Source organism: Ambystoma mexicanum, chromosome 6q, assembly GCF_040938575.1.
Source record: "Ambystoma mexicanum isolate Mex_15411 chromosome 6q, UKY_AmexF1_1, whole genome shotgun sequence".
In the NCBI taxonomy this organism is placed as follows: Eukaryota; Metazoa; Chordata; class Amphibia; order Caudata; family Ambystomatidae; genus Ambystoma; species Ambystoma mexicanum.
In genome coordinates, this window is record NC_090937.1 from 132,291,830 (window position 1) to 132,305,179 (window position 13,350).

General features: G+C 47.5%; 1 protein-coding gene across 2 annotated transcripts in view; it reads right to left on the minus strand.

The window, feature by feature from the left end:
• Positions 1–13,350, minus strand: part of GRID2 (glutamate ionotropic receptor delta type subunit 2) — a 2,892,146-nt gene that overhangs the window by 2,737,486 nt on the left and 141,310 nt on the right. The window lies entirely within an intron of this gene.

The window sequence follows — 13,350 nt, forward strand, 5'->3', positions numbered from 1 at the left end:
GATCACTGTAAATCGTGATGCTTCTGCTGGAATGCCACAAAATATTGTGGCCGGGTTTGTGGCTATGGGGTATTCTGCTTCCACTATGTTGTTCAATGGCCTGAGGTCCTGTATGAAGCGCCAAGACCCCCCTCTAGCCTTGCGCACTGGGTATACAGCCGTGTTACATGGTGATTCTGAGGGGACCAATATGCCATTATTTATAAGGGCCGTTATTGTTTCATATATGCCCTCATCTGCCTCTTTTGATAGTGGGTACTGTTTCACTCTGGGGAGTATTGCACCTTTTTTCAATGTTATCCTTACTCCCCCTATACTTTTTATGCACCCCAAGTCATAGGGGCTAGTAGTCCATAATGATGTGGGTACTTTTGTCATATCCTCCTCAAAGAAGGGAACTGGGGTGGATGTGGGTGCCTCAAGTGCCATTGCAATTTTCTGTGCCACTTGTTTGTACGCCACTCTTAGCCATATCTCCACACTCATCATAAACACCATTTCACCTTCCTCCTTTTCTTCTGAGAACAGCTCCTCATCTGACACCTGGGTGAGTCTACATCCTTCTGCTAGTGCTATCACTGCCCTCCATGCTCTTCCTTCTCTGTCTTGGGCATGTACCGCAATGTAATCAGTCGTTGCTATAATGCTCTCTATGTTCACTGAAATCACCTTTCCTTCTGGTTCATTGGCTGGTGTTTCTGGTCTGAACAAATAGGCTGCTGGCCTCCTCCAGATCTTTCCTTCTATCCCTGGCATCCATGCAAATGCCATGTCTGTCCCGTACTGGAATAGTTCGCCATCTACTGGCTCAGCCCTAATCGCTGTCTGTCCGCAGTATGCTTACATAATTTGTCGTGCTGTGAGCATGTTAATTCCTGGAGTAGAGCAAATTATGCCGTCCTCCGTAAAGGAGATCGTCATATTCAACCTGTTCATGATGTCTCTCCCCAGTATATTTACTGGTGAGGCCCTAGAATATAAAAGTGGGACTGACATGTCATAATCCCCTATTGATAAGGGAATGTTATCAGTAAAGGGACCCAACCCCCTAGCCCCAGAGAATCCTTGGGTGTTCATGGCTTCGCCTGACATCTTAAATATACCTTCCCTTATGCAAGACCGGGTCGCCCCGGTGTCAACAAGGAATGATAATTTTTTGTCACCTATCGTTACCTCTATGCGTGGTTCCTCCGCACTATTAGGTGTTACCGACAGGATGGGACACACCAAGGCCGTCTGTGGGCTGTCCTATTGAGGGTACAACGATTGACCATTTCCTGTGTAAGGGTTATGTCCCAAGACCGTCACCCTACCCAGTTGTGTTTGTTGTGCTTGGGGTTGTTGTGTTATCGCTACCTGTTGTTGTGGCAGTGAATATGCCTGTGGCTGTTGTTGTGTTACTAGTTGTTGCTGTTCATTTCCCTGTTGCAACGTCTGCTGTTGCTGTATGCCCTGCTGTTCCTGTGTGGGCCTTAGTTGTCCCTGTTCGCTCCATGATGGTGTTCCTGGTCTTACTCTACACGTGCGTGACATGTGCCCTACTAATCCACAACTCCAACACACTGGTGGTTCCCTACTCTGCCATGGAAAGCTTCCTGTGTTGTCCTGGTATACTGGTTGCCCGGTGGGATAGGAATTTCTAAGTCCTCCCACCTGCTGTTGTGTGTTATATCCGTATCCTCTCCCTCTAATTATTCCTCCTCTTCCCCTGTTGTAATTATAATACCCAGTTCCTGGCATTGAGTATCCTCCTCCCATGTTGGTCGTGTATGGTTGGAGTGGCGGCACCCGTTGTGTTATAGTCTGTGAGGATGGTATTTGGGAGGGATCTTGTGCAGCCACTACTTGTGTGGGGCTTTGGGTCATTGTTGCAGGTGTAGTTATTAGTGCCCCTTCTATTGTGTATTTAGTAAGTTTTTTCTGTACTAGTTTAGCCTCTTCCATTTTCCTGTCCTCTTCCTTTTGTTTCATTTTTCCTTGCCATGTCCTGCAATGGTGCACTATTGTCAGTTGTATTTCTGGCCAGGCTTTTGCTTCCATTCCCACTACTTTCTTCAGTTGTTTCTGAACTCCTTCTGGGAGCCCTTGTACTAGTATATGATAGAATATTGCTGGTGTTTTGTCCCATTGTTCTCTAGTTTCCATGCGCCACTTCTCTTGGATTTCCTGGATATAATCAACAGGATCTTCGTTCTCACGCATCTTGCGTGGGGTAATTGCTCCTATGTCTGATGTGTCCGGGTACTGTACCCTCAGTGCCTGCCATAGTGCATGTCTGCAGTTTGCGAATGGTGCCCCATCGTGCTATGTGTTTGTTATTGTTACCCCAGTGAACCCCGCTCTCTTCCAAATGTCATCCGCTGCATCCCCTAATATAGATATTAGAAGGCCCTTTACATCTCCCACTGCCAGTTTCTGTCCTGCGGTGTGTTTTTCCATTTCATATATCCATTTACCCGCACCTCCACTTAATGATGGGAGCCTGCACTTTATATTTTCTTTGTCTGCATGCTTCCAAGGGACGTATTGTGGTCCAACCCCTCCCCTCTCCAGAAGTGGCATTACGTTGTGTCTCGTTTTACCCCTTGGGTTCCATAAAATCGAGTCCTCACACCCCTCCTCTTCTTCCCTCTCTCCTACATTGTCAATTTCGTTTGTATTTCCCCTGCTCGTAACTCTTTCTTCTCCATCTTTTCCCCTTCTTTCATCATTTCCTGTATTTAATGTGGGCGTGTGTATTCGTCCTTCCTGCCTGCGTCTAGGGAGGTCTCTAAGACTACCTGCATAGGGTGTCAGTTCGTTTGTGAAGGGCGCGAGTTTGGTTGTACGTAATGAGCGTGAGGTGGTTGGGCATGTAGGGTGGGATGGGGGAGGGTGTGATGGTGACGGTGTGGCTTCATGTGTCTGTCTTTCCGCTATTCCTTGCTCTTCCTCCTCACTTCTCTCCAGTTCATCCTTTCTCCTACAGATCCATGGTGAGTCTGTATTGGTCCGGGTGGTCTATAGTTTATCTAGGCTTTCCCTTTCACTATTTCTTCCTTCCTTCTCCATTCCTTCTTCTTCCTCACTACAAAAGTCATTTGTAAATGGCAGCCCCCACTCTGTCTTTTTCCCCTTGATCGTTACTGTTTTTAAGTCTATTAGGTCCGGTTCTCCCTTTTCTCCTTTACCAACCGCTCCCCTTTGCGCTGATGTTGTTGCTACTTCTGTGTCTCTATATACATACCTCCTTACTTCACTCTCCCCTCTCCTATCTTGTCTTTCCCCTTCATTTCTCTCCTCCATCTCTCTACCAATTTCCTCCCTTTTCCTTTTTAATTCCTCCATTACTTCACTACTCATCTTTTCCAATATCTTTTAATCCTCTTTTTTCTTTTCCCATCTCACCCTCTCCCGTTCTAATATACTCTCTATCACCCTCCTTTCTTCGTATTTCGTAGTCGTTTCTGATAGTAATCTCTTCTTCTACATTGCCATTTCTTTTTCTTTCTCTTCTTCTTCCTTTTTCCTCTCTCGTAGTACTGCTCTTGACACCCTTTCTGCTGCTGCGTTTACCCTTTCGGCTTCTCTCCTTTGCTCCTCAGTTCGTTCCCTTATTTTTTCCAACTCGTTCTTACCTTCTTTCCTTTCCCTCGCTCTCTCTCTTTCCTCCCTCTCGAGCTGTTTGATCAGTTCATTCTGCTCATCCCTTAACTCTGCTAGTCGTTCCTCCAAAATCTCTTCCTTTTGTCGTAACAGCTCTTCCCCTTTCATTTCACTCTCCCTGGTATTATCCTCGTCCATTTTCCTTACTACCTCCTTCTCTTCTCCTGTTAATGAACCTCGTAATTTTAATAGTATCTGCGCAGCTACCCACTCATCATGTCCTATTTCCGCAGTTTGCTCTTCTCCAGTCCTCCCCTCCCCTGCTGGCACCTTCCTATGAGCTGCATATGGTGGCGGGCTGTATGCCGAGTTCGAGTACCCCTCAGCCGCCCTTAACTGTTCTCTTTCTATTTCTCCTAGTTCTCTTAAAGGGTACAACCCCCCCCTCTGTTTTCACTACCTTCGCTAGGGGTATATCGTCGCTCTGTTCCTTTTTTATTTCATTTTCTTTTGAGTTATTATTCTTTTCTCCTCCCTCTTGTCCGTTCCCCGTGTTCTTTGGGCCTTCACTCTCCTTTTCCCCATTCTCTCCTTCCTCCTTAATCTCTTTTTCTTCCGGTGTTTCCCCCACAGTGAACATTCCATTTGGTCCTGGTCGGGACCCCTGGAACATCCTCCATAAGTTAAACGCATCCTCGTGGTGTGTCAACTTCTTCCCCTTGTATGTGTTATGCAGATGGTTTAATAGTGAATGTTGGGTATATGGATCGAAGCTACCATTAGGCGGCCATGGTGTTTTCATTTTGTTGTCCGTCCCCTGTGTCCACTCTATGCTATACTTGATCAGTTTCTCCCTATGGGGTGACAGTGTTTTACATATGTGTTGTAGTGGGGTAGTGAGGGTGTTCCCCCACCCTCCCGATCCTGCCCCGTATGACATAGTAGCGCTCCACTTGTTATCCTTCCCCTATTTGGTAGCTGTTATCTTACTAACACTTACAATACACAGCCTTCTACCTTTACCTGGCCCCGTAAATTTGGGGACTTGCGATAGTCTGCTAAGGAAAATATGTTAAAATATAGTATTTACGTTTGTATATTCTTTTCTTTCTTTTCTTCCTTTACAGAACGCCCTTACGGCCCCCTGCGGCCGAGGCGCACGTAGCCCCCTGCGGCTGGGTACCCCTTGTGACGTTCTTATACAGTCGTCCTATTTTCATTTGCTCCTCCTCCCTCTTCTACACTTGCCGTGGCCGGCGTTCTCCGTGCGCAGCCACGTCCCCCGTTTCGCCTTCCCCCGATCAACTCATTACCGTTTATCTCCGTTTCCACTCCCTTACCACAACTCTCTTCCCCACCACTCTCAGAAGGAAAGATGCTTTGTGCTCGGGATATCCTATGAAAGTCCTACTGGTGACGTCACCGATCTCTTCAAACTACTGGTAAGTTCTTAATACACTTGCAATCTACCCCCGTTAACCTCACAGCTGTCTTCCTGTCACTCCTGGAACAAGGTAATCAATAATATAATCGGACAGCGCACGCTGCGTCGCCTCGTGTGTGATACGCCCCTCGACAGGAGGGCTTAACCAGCCAATTATCTTCCGTATTGGGCAACCAGCTAGCTACCGTCTACAGGGAAACGTCATCTACCTATCGAGTTTCTTGCTCGATCAATAGGGATCCTCATCTACTCATTGATCAATAATTACCAAATCGTAGGAAACCGCGCACACACACACCCTTACACGTAGTCGCGACCTAGGCCGATCAGTGTCTACAAGCGGCCGCACGTGATGTTTTCGTGCTCCGCCCCCCTCTCTCGCGTAACGTAGCCGACTGCTCTCGCACTCGTTCGGCTACCATTCATTTCATTGTCAACACTAAATTGTCAAACCTTCGCCGCGCACCTGTGCAACACCTCTCACCTATCGTATTTAATTCCTCCCCCCTCCCTCACAATTTCATGTTGCTTGTTGTGCGTGGCATACTCACCAAGTTCTCCTGATGTGCGGCCGCTCGACTGCGTGCACCCCTCCAAGCGGCTCGCCACCTCCCCTCGTCTGGACCACGTCTGGACACTCGCCAACCGCGGGCGGGATACTTCTCAACCGGCTCCCGAAGGCCAATATCCGGATTGCGCTGTCCGGTCTTCTCGCAGTTCCGCGATGGTCCTATAGTCCTCAGAAGGGGGCAGCGGCAGAGGGGGCCGCGCCGCCAGGCCTCCTCGCAACGGGAGTACTTGGAAAAATAAAATAAAAAGCAGATCTTAAACAGATCTCAGCAGTGCCTCCAACTTGTCGGGGGGAAATTCTGCCGGGGTCGGCCGGGCCATCCGCAGACCTCCGGGCAGGGAGGCCCCAACTCCTCCCGTATATCCCAAAACCAACAGAGTATGAGACACACGCAAGAAGCAAGGTGGTTCTGCTGTTTATTAGACAAAACGGCAGGGATGGGTCAAGGATCGTACGCGTCCGTCCTGACACACACACAATCGTGGGGCTCACAGGCCCTTTTTACCTTAGTATGACGCGCTACTTGCGTCACCTTGGAAAGTTAGCAAAAAACCTATCTCCACTCTGGATTGGTTGCTCGAGTGGTAGGGTTAGTATAGCATACGTATAGAGAACGGTGTTAGTGGGTGAGGGTCAGTCAGGTGGTATACTTGGGTTGTCCCTTCAATTTGATACATGAAAATTGTTACATGAAGACCCCTAAGGATTGGTCAATGTCAATGGCGTCAGTGATAAGAGCCCCATGTTCTGATTGGTCCACTCGCGAGCCTCCCAGCCTGGGACCATCGCTGTTCCCAGCTCGCGGTGCACCTGTCATTCGCAACAATGTTTCACTATGGGTAGGTGCAGACAATGTGAGGATTTATTCATATGCTGGAAGGCCGACTACTCCCACTGTCGCAGATGTCCATTGAGTCTTTTAATTGTATCTGCCTGTGTCTTGAAACGTGGGATCCAGGCGTCTCCTTCCTCCTGGGCTTGGCACCCTGTCAGGTTCGGCTTGGTCACGTGAGGTGCGACCGTGGTTGAGACAGAATTCTGCACAATTAATATTGTTTTTTCCACTGTGTGCCTGGTTTAATTTGCAGGTGTGACCTTGGCGTTGGCTTGCGGCATGCGAGTTTGCAACATTGTGCCCTTGGCTGTCTACTTTCGCCGGGCTCATTCTGCAGGGTCAGCAACCGAGCTCTTGCTCATTCAATGTTCATGGAAGCTTTTGCTTTGCTTGCGGCCTACTTGGGCCTGGTGCATAGGTGGAACCGTTTGGTGCACAGGCTTTAGGTTACGGTATCATATTGCTCTATCCCCAGTATCGTGTCTCCGTTATATTCTTCATTATGGTACATGGTTTTAGAAGAAGCGTGAGCAAGCCTTTTTGATAAGTTCATTATGCGTCTTGCGTTTCTGCATTTGAGAGCCTGTGTGGAAAAAAATAAAGATGCACGTCCGTGGGTGTGTCCGTCGCCTACGTCATAGCACTGAGTATGTTCTTCGTGTGGATTGGTGTGGGAGTGTCCAGTGTGCATGTTTGCACAGGTGTGCTGACCGTTGGCTAGGTCGTCATGGCATCTCTAACGATGTGTTGGTTTAGTCGAGTTGATCCATGCCGCAGGTGTCGGCATGGGCAGGGCGGGCTGCTGGGCAGGTGGGTGGGCACATCCGTATGTTCCTGTACCAGGGTATTTGGTCGTCTGGTAGATAGGCAAACTCCTCTCGTGGCGGGTGCCTAGGCCGTGATCCTCTAGGCCAAGCGCGAGAGGGGATTGGCGAGAGCCTGTTGTTCCATTCTCCCACTTCATGTCCATAAGAACATAATGAAACACATCAGAAATGAAGATGACAGTAATAAAATGTACCTTTCACATGATCACTTGGAAGCAGAGCTGTTGAAAGTGTGAGCACCTCCACATGGACAAGCAAGTGCCAAAGGGCCGTCTAAACTGCAGTGATAGCATAAAGGAATAAAATGTCCAAGAAACAGAAATCCTGAGAAGTGAATTGTCCAGAGGTGAATGAGCTGCCAGCAAACACCTCAGACATCCCCACTCTGTCCAACATCTGGCCAGACACCTAAACAAATGAATACCTATCCTCAATGAGTGACCCAAAACATCATGAAGCATACTTCTCATCTCCATATGTCTCCCCACAACATCACCATTAGACACACAATCCAATACATACTCAACCAACAGTAAAATACAGACAGAAAACATTCAATGCCACTGTACCATAAATGACATCAGGCAACCATCCATTGCCACTTCCACACTTGCATGGCTAACTTCCCTATTTGTTAAACATATGTCCACATGGCCATTTGGGCAGGTCAATCAAATAAATGCCACCAGGCCTACCTAAAACATCCCCGAACATGACCCAACACCCATGAAAACATGTAAAAAGGAAGTGTCAGGCCAACCACAGCATATATATTAGACACACCCATGCACACCATGTACAATATTGACCAACATGCCTGTACTGGAAAGCATGGAAGCAGCCAAGCACCAGGTGTCATCTGCCCACATCTAACATTGTCCACATATGTACATTTCCCATGAAGGCATCAAACCGAAAACATAAGACACACATGAAGCATTCACACATATCCCCCAGCAAAAAGGCAAGTACAAACATGAACCAAAGAATGTGCCCTAAACACACATGACAGCCATAGGACATACCTAGTTGGAGATCATGTACAAACAAGCACTGTGGATGGACAAAGAGACAGCAAACCGTGGTGTTGAATGGCATAAATAAACTGTATTGATGAAAAACTGGGTACAATAATGCAATCAAATAAATAATCACTGAAAAAATAAATATAATAAAGGAACCCTACAACTACTGAACTATATACAGGGGTCAGCAGGTTAGACCATGCCTATATCTGACAATGCTTCAGCCAAGGTGAGCCAGCCTCCACTTCTGCCTGCTGCAGGTAGGTCTCCATTTTTCCTGGAGCGCTTGCAGGGCCTCCATCATCCCACTCTCAATCTCCTCCACTGCTCTGCAAGAATCCTCCAGGATGGCAGCCCTTGTCTGCGCCATGCTCTCCTCATCCTCGGCCCTGGTCCTGGCTATTGCTGTATCATGTGTCTGCTGACTGTCTTCCTCCTGTTGACTCACAAACTGCTGACATCAGACTCTACAGGCGCCAGCGTGCCTCCTGCCTCACTTACACCATGTGTGCACCACCTTGCCTCCTCCTTCTGACAATGCCTTCCAGGATTTGCCTCCCCAGTGTCAACATCTCCTGCTGCCTGGCAATGCATCTGCAGCGCAGGTACTCCCACTGACTGGGTGACAGTCACCATCAGGGGAGAACAGTACCTGCACTGGCCTCAAGTGCCTGGGGTTTCTCAACAGCCTGTTCCACTATAATTCCTGGGAAGTCTCAGTGACAACCTCATCTGCCATATAATGGAGTTCCACCTTCACCAGGGACAAAGGCACATCCAGCCTGGCCAATGGTGAGGAAGGGGCGCATGAGACCATGGTGGTAATTGTCATGGAGGCCTATGTTAAGGATGACTGGGGTATGAATGAGAAGGAGAAGGAGGGGCCATTGCAGTGGCCTGTCCAGAGAGACCACCGGAAAGCTGTGCTGCTGGCAGTTGTGAAAAGAAGCAGCCCATCAGCCCGTCTGCCCGTGATGCTCTACACACAGATTATATGCTTGCACATCATCCCGCATAGAGGACTGCAACCTCAAGCCACCCATCAGCAGGAGCAATACCTCATCAGGGATGGACCCATCCACTGAAAGTGTGGCCTCTGTCTGGGTGGAGGCATCAGTGAATGTGGATAGTGCTGCATCAGATTGCCCTGGAATAGGAGGTTGTGCTGACCCCTCCACGGTGGACTGCACATCCTCCTGGTTCAAGGCCAAGTGTTCACCCCCCTCTGCACCCCCACATGACATACTAGGCAAGCCTGAAATTATCTCCTCCTTATCCTCCTCCATCAACCCATATACCTCCAATGCGGTCTCCATGACTTTGGGCCCCCGTGCTGCAAGGTCACCACCACCCAGCCCCACTGCTGCAGATGTGTCCACCACTATGATGGATTCCTGGGACTCCCACTCAGCAGCATTGCCAGATGTATGGGATGCTTCCCCAGGCACATCGCCCTCAGAAAAGGTAGACACAACTGGGCATACCTGGGGTCTGCGCCTGTGTCTGGTGGCCTTGTCCCTGGGCTGCAGCTCCACAGCACAGCATGTGTGCTCCCCTCAATAGTATCAGTTGCATGTTGCCAGCATAAATCAATAAGCAACTGTCTCACACATACAGGCCAATTACTTGGAATCAGGATGAATGTAGTCTCACAAGTGAAAGCAAAATGAGAAGTCACAATGATGAGACACTCACATGTAAACATAGCATGTTGTCATATTGCAACATGCATATGGAAACAACCCATTGCACATCACAATACCAATGAAGCAGCGAACCAAGTGCATCCTGAAGGCAGGCCATGGAAAGGGCATCTGACCACATGTGAACGTAGCACCATAGGCAAATGTCCATCCAATCACATCAAGCAACCTGCACCCCTAACAGTGCAACATGAATGCATGCAACACATACATGCACCGATTTGCTGAGGATCAAGCAGCAATTCTGTCACTCTCAACCCCAAAAAATGCCATGATGACATACCATGTATGGCAGTGTGGGTATTGGACCTGTGTCAAAATGGTGCTGGGTTGGTTGGTAGTTTCCTTTGTCTTAAGGCGTTCTCTAATCTTGAGATAGTTTGAAACAGTCCAGTTCTGTGTCTTTATAGAAACCCAAAATAAGTCCAGATGCTCAATATTGTGGTATATATTGGTGCTTTTTAATAGCACAGTTTAGCCGACATGTGTTTTGACCCAACCAGGGTCTTTTTGAAGGCTGTGACAAGTATACAGGGAATGGCATGTGAAACATATGGAGGAACCAGTGTGATATAATATGTTTTTAAAACCAGAAAATGTGAACAGGTGAGCGGTTACATGACATTGAGTGAGGTAAGTGACATACATTATTGTGATTTAACATTGTGTCAGTGAAAGCGTGTAGAAGGAATGTAGGTTTTATTACAGTTCAAGCAATGCACTGTTATATGGTTCAAGTATCAGGAGAGCAGTTTGGTGTTTGTATAGATCAAAAATTCACCTTTGTTGGAAGATTTAACATTGAGCATTGGCATGTACCATGTCGTTGGGTCAACAATAAATACATCTGACATTAATTAACGTGTAGTTTTAAGTACAATAGTAGATAGTTGTTAATAATGACAATCAGCAGTCAAATTGATGGGGATTATATTTCATTTAAGTGGTGGGTGGTTAGGCACCAGAGTGAAACCATGAATTGTATTGTGTATTCAACTGTTTGTAGGTGACAAGAAACATAAAGTCAAGGTTGACATAATACCAAGGAAGGAAAACCCATGTAGATGGGTTTAGAGGGGTGGGGTGGGGTTGACAACATGGTTAGAAAATGTAAGATTGCAAATAGTTTTAACTATGCGAAGGGTATAGTGCCTTCTTACCGTAGTTGTGGGTGAAAGTAAGGTAGATTGTAGGAATGGTGCTCTAGGATAGAACCGCCGATGGGGGTAGCCTGTTGGGTGAACATAAATGGAAAGTATTCAAAAATAATTTATGTGTGAAGGCTGTCCATGTTCGAAGGGAATTGTAGTTGCTGATTCAGAGTGTCTGGGAGCTCTGTGTTTCACTCAGACATAAATATCCCATGCTCATTGAATGATCATCTCTCACACAGTTGTTATTATGTGCACTCTTATACATTGTCTATTACTCAACATGCACAATAGCATGATCGCACAGCTATTTGGAAACACAACCCACACTTCCTGAAGGAAGCACAGCACTGGCTCCAGCCCGAAGACATTAAGGTGATGTGTAACAAATGCGAGGAGCACTTGTCATCCACTGTGAAACCAAAATAACTTGTGGTCTATTTTAGGCCCTTACCCGTCACTAATCCATGCCCGCGTCACATGGTCACTGGGAGCACTGAGCTCCCAAAGGCACACTTTGAATCAGCAAGTACGCACACAAAATATTTTTGAATAGATTCTATTTATGTTGACCCAACAGGCTACCCCAATCAGAGTCTCTATTCTATAGCACCATTCGTAAAATCTACCTTACTTGCACCCAAAACTACAGTAAGGACGTACCATATCCTTCCCATAATTAAAACCACATGCAATCTGTTATTTCCTAACAATGTTGTCACTTTCCTTCCACTCCCCTGCATGAAGGTGTGTTCCAGGCAGGAGTTGCAGAGGTTGGCCATAAGATGTTTGAGTAGTGTTAATTCCACATTATGAGTGTTGATTGTTCACTGGTCATGTCCATGTTGCATTCTCGTCACACATAGTTGAGATGCATGTGGGCATGTGTACCACAATTCTGCCCTTGGTCAATGTGGTGAAGGGGGTGATGGGGATTTTGGCAACACTAATGCCTGCAAGCAGGTTTGGTCAGCAGGAATAAACGTGATACTTCCACATGCTGCAAGTATGCATTGTTGAAATAGAGAGGGGCTCAGCAATCATGCATGTACCTCCATTGGTCTACTATTAGGCCTTCCTCTCACATGCATGTCTGTATGTATGTATGTATGGTCACCTTCTCCCCTAATCCGTGGCTTGATGCAGGGACTGATATGCATAGAGCAGTGAATGTCAGTGAGCTCGGCCTTTCACATTTCAGAGTGCCCAGTTTTAATGTGTGACGTATTTATTGATTTATTGGACGTGTGTATGGTGCTTATACACAAGTGTTTCCAGGTGCCACAAGACAAAAGGGCCTTATGAAAATCCTAGCATGCAAGTGCTTAAGGAGATAAGTGCAAAGCGAAGGGGCTAGAGGGAGAAGTGCAATGGGGGAGGGCAAGTGCTGTACAGGCCAAATCGGCAAGCGCCAGGGGAAAGAGGGGTGAGGGGAGGCAAAGTACAGTGGGCAGGCAGACTGGGTAGGGATAGTCCACAAAAGTGCTGGCGAAGGATGCTGAAAGGTACTGGTAGGGGGTGGTCTGGTCGCTGTATGACTCAGAACGGACCAGGCCCCTGTCGCAGTGGCAAGTGGAGAGCTTACTGAGGGAGGGAGATGGTAGGCAGGGGAGAAAAGGATGGTTTTGAGAAGTTTCCGGAACTTTAGAAGATCTAGCGGAAGTCTGATGGGGAGAGGCAGGCTGTTCCAGAGGGAGGTGCCAGCATAGCAGAGTGATCTAACTACAACTCTCTGCTTGGAGAAATGTTTGACCTACAGAGAGTTGGAGCCAGAGCACAGAAGAGTTCTAGCTGGGTGGTATTTAGGATATGGAGAGCTGGATGTAGTGGTACCAGACCACTAGACAGCCTTGTGGATGATTCAGAGGCTTTTAAATTTGATCCTTGCAGTCATTGGGAGACAGTGCAGAGATTTTAGGGCTAGAGAGATGGAATTGAGGCCAAGGATAAGTCTTGCAGACCTATCCTGAATTAGTTGGATGGGGTGAAGGGAGGAAAGAGGAAGGTTGAGGAAGATGCTGTTGTAGTAGTCAACCAGTGCTGTGGAGACATTGAGCTTCTGAGGGAAGGTGGGGAAAGGTAAAATGCCCCAGAAGAGATGGAGCTTAATATTGGACTCCTTGGCAAGGTCACTGATGTGTGGAGAGCAGAAGAGAGAGGAGTCCCAAGGTTGTTTGCCTCACAAGTCGGTGAGGAGAGGGGACCCAAG